The sequence below is a fragment of the Cupressus sempervirens genome, chromosome 1 (genome assembly GCF_028749045.1).
Source record: "Cupressus sempervirens isolate cs-2001-9-10 chromosome 1, ASM2874904v1, whole genome shotgun sequence".
NCBI lineage: Eukaryota > Viridiplantae > Streptophyta > Pinopsida > Cupressales > Cupressaceae > Cupressus > Cupressus sempervirens.
In genome coordinates, this window is record NC_143118.1 from 118,364,981 (window position 1) to 118,368,523 (window position 3,543).

At 34.6% G+C, this 3,543-nt stretch overlaps 1 pseudogene; it reads left to right on the plus strand.

Annotated features, from left to right (window-relative positions):
- The first annotated feature begins 276 nt into the window (after positions 1-276).
- LOC149576477 (plastidic glucose transporter 4 pseudogene) lies at positions 277-1,952 on the plus strand (annotated as a pseudogene).
- Positions 1,953-3,543: the final 1,591 nt, after the last annotated feature.

The window sequence follows — 3,543 nt, forward strand, 5'->3', positions numbered from 1 at the left end:
TCAGATGCCACAAAGAATTAGAGGAAAAGTCTTCATAATGACACATTGATTATGTGTACATTCAACCGAGAGGAAATATGACATATAAATTTAAAATTGTTGATCAAGAAGGAACTTTTTGGTGGCACGCTCACACATCTTGGTTAAGAGCCACTATTTATGGAGCAATTATTATCTACCCTAAAAAGGGCACTTTATATCTCTATCCTGCCCACACTAGCCAAGTTACCATTATCTTAGGAGAATGATGGAACATCAATCCTATTGATGTCGTCAATGAAGCAATTCATACTAGTGGTGGACCAAATGTATCAGATGCTTTTACAATTAATGGCCAACCTGGTGATCTATATCCATGCTCTAGTTTAGAAACCTTTATCTTTGAAGTTAAGGCCAACAAAACATATCTTGTAAGGATCATCAGTGCTGCCCTAAATAATGAACTATTTTTCCAAATCGCAGGCCATAACTTCACCGTGGTGAATGTAGATGTTGCATACACAAAGTTGTATAATACAGATGTTATTATGACCGCACCATGCTAGTATATGTTGTAGCTTGTCACAACCAGCTATTACCAAGATTCTTTTTAAATCAGCAGCCATGATGCTCAAAAAGAGTGCCATGAATGTTAGGAAGCACCGTAAGGATCTTGAAGACAATGTGAAAGTCATCGAAGTTGGTCTAGTTGATATGGAGATTTGGAGTCAATAGCTTCAGGAAAGGTTACAAGTCCATCTTTAGGAACTATTCTGCCATTTGTTGGCATTGCATGTTTTGGAGCCATTTTATTTGGTTTTCTTGGTTTAGTTATTGGAGCACTTGAATATCTTGCAAAGGATCTTGGATTTGCTGAAAATACTATTTTATAAGGTTGGGTGGTCAACACAACACTTGCAAGTGCTACTGTTGGGTCAACTATAGGAGGTGCATTGGCTGATAAATTTGGCTAAAAGAAAACATTCCAACTTGATGCAATACCTCTCATAGTTGGTGCTTTCTTAAGTACCACAACATAAAATGTACAAGCAATGATTATTGGTAATTTTCTTGTTGGAGTTGGTATTGGCATCTCTTCCTCTTTGGTTCCACTATATGTTTCAGAGATATCACCTACTGAGATCCATGGTGCATTTGGATCTATTAATCAACTTTTCATCTGTGTCGGTATATTGCTTGTGTTAGTGGCTAGATTACCCTTGGCTGGGAACCCAATATGGTGGTAGAATATGTTCACTGTTGCTACTGTACCAGCAATCCTTATGGCATTGGGAATGATATTTGCCCCTGAAAGCCCTCACTAGCTCTTCAAGCAAGGCAAAATAGCTCAGGTTGAATTTGCAATCAAGACGCTTTGGGGCAAAGGAAAGGTAGAAGAAGTCATGGCTGATTTGAGAGCAGGTAGCACAGGTTCTGTGGAGGAGAATGCTAGGTGGTTTGACTTCTTTAGTAAATGCTATTGGAAAGTGGTCAGTGTTGGAGCAGCACTCTTCTTTTTTCAGCAACTAGCTGGTATAAATGTAGTTGTTTACTATTCCACAATAGTGTTTTGGAGTGCTGGCATTGCCTCTGATGTTGCTGCAAGTGTTCTTGTGGGTGCTTCAAATATCCTCATTACAGCTATTGCCTCTGCCCTAATGGACAAACAAGGAAGAAAGAGCCTTCTTATGATAAGTTTTATGGGAATGACTGCCTCAATGTTGTTGCTTTCTTTATCACTCCCTTGGAAAGTACTGGCACCATTATTTAGAACTCTCACCGTTCCTGGAATAGTCTTGTATGTTTTATCATTTTCATTGAGAGCCGGCCCTATTCCAGCTTGAATTCTCCCAAAAATATTTGCATCACATATTCGTGCAAAGTTTGTTGCCTTGTCTCTTGGAATGCATTGGGTTTCAAACTTCATCATAGGTTTGTATTTCCTAGAACCATTACCAAAGTACAGAAAGTGAATACAAGGCCATTGTACGTGCATCATCTATGATAAATGTGATAGTGGAACTAGAGACCTTATCATTTTCCTCTCTAAACTAGAAGCTCTCATATAATGTTATGATTGAAGAAAATCAAAAAGGGAAAGGAATCAGTTATGAAACTGAAAGGCCACCATGAAAACTGGAAAGTCACGAGAAGAGGAACAGGATTGTCATGGAAGAATCAATCGATCACTTGGGAGATTATTTATTGCAGATCTTCTAGAGGGAATAAGGGGCTTCTTCTCTACAAGAGACAGAGATCTGGAGTAGAGAGGGGAGCATTTTTAATTTCTACATTTTCATTCATGCATTAGGAGGTGGATATTTTGGTTCTTTGTAATAGATTTGGCTATAGATTGTAAGCAAATGTAATTAGAGTATTATGTTTGTTGTGTTCAAAACAAGAAAGGTTTTGTTATGAATCGAAGCATTTAGGCATCACTTTTCTAATTACTTTCAATCAAAGTATTGTTATAATCAGTCTTAAGCACTTTCTTGCATTCTCAGCTAATTGGTGAATGGGTGGTAGATCGGAGTACTTTCATCTATTCATGTTGCAAGGTTTTAGATGTTTAATCTTCATTTTAATTTCATGTCGCTGCATTTGCATAACTAACAACATTCTTGCATTACCAATCTCAGGAGTCATAGGATGTGTGAGTTCTTGAAGTTGGCTAGGATTAACATCTAAAATCTGCCTAAGTTAGTCCTGCCTAGGATTAACTTGGTTTCTCCTCTTCCATTCTTAGGTTAAGAACACAACCAGTTAGTTTAGGAAATAAAAAAATTCATTGCATATCATTCCATAAGGGAGCTGTATCTTCCAATTCAAAGGAAATCTATCAATCTCATGATAGATTATCCAACTGTTGGCATCTAATTGTCCTTTCAAAATTGGGCATTTGGAAAGTTTATTTAAAAGGACAATCTATTTACCAACATTACCACAATATGAGAAAATTATTTAAATAACAATTTAAATGAGTTCGGTTTTATAATTAATTGAAATATCTAATCAAATGAAATCTACATTTAAACATATTTCAAATAGCCAGTTAACCTTTAAATTAAAACTAATTAATGCTCAAAAATTAAAATAACTTGAATACTAAACTAAATACATTTAAAATTTTAAGAACTTTCCTAAAATAACGATGACATTAATAATATAATGAAAGTTGAATAAATCAAAGTCTAAACTAGATTACATCAATAATACCTTACTAACTTAAACTAATCTACTAAATATATATTAAAATTTTAAAAAATAACTTTTAAACAAATAACAATTAAACAAACATAATTAATTACAACTTTTTAAACAAAAAATTTCAAATAAGTAAACAAGTAACTTAAAGATGTAACTAACATTATGACTTAATCTAAAACTATCTAAATTCAATAAGATCTAACTACCCACTAACCTAAACTCTTGCTAACTAATGTAAAATAAACTAATATAATCTATTCCCAAACCCCATGTCAATTCATACCTTTTCCAAAAACTCAAATTAGATTAATAAAAAAAACACCCACCCACATCACATTCTAATCTATATGGAAGTCC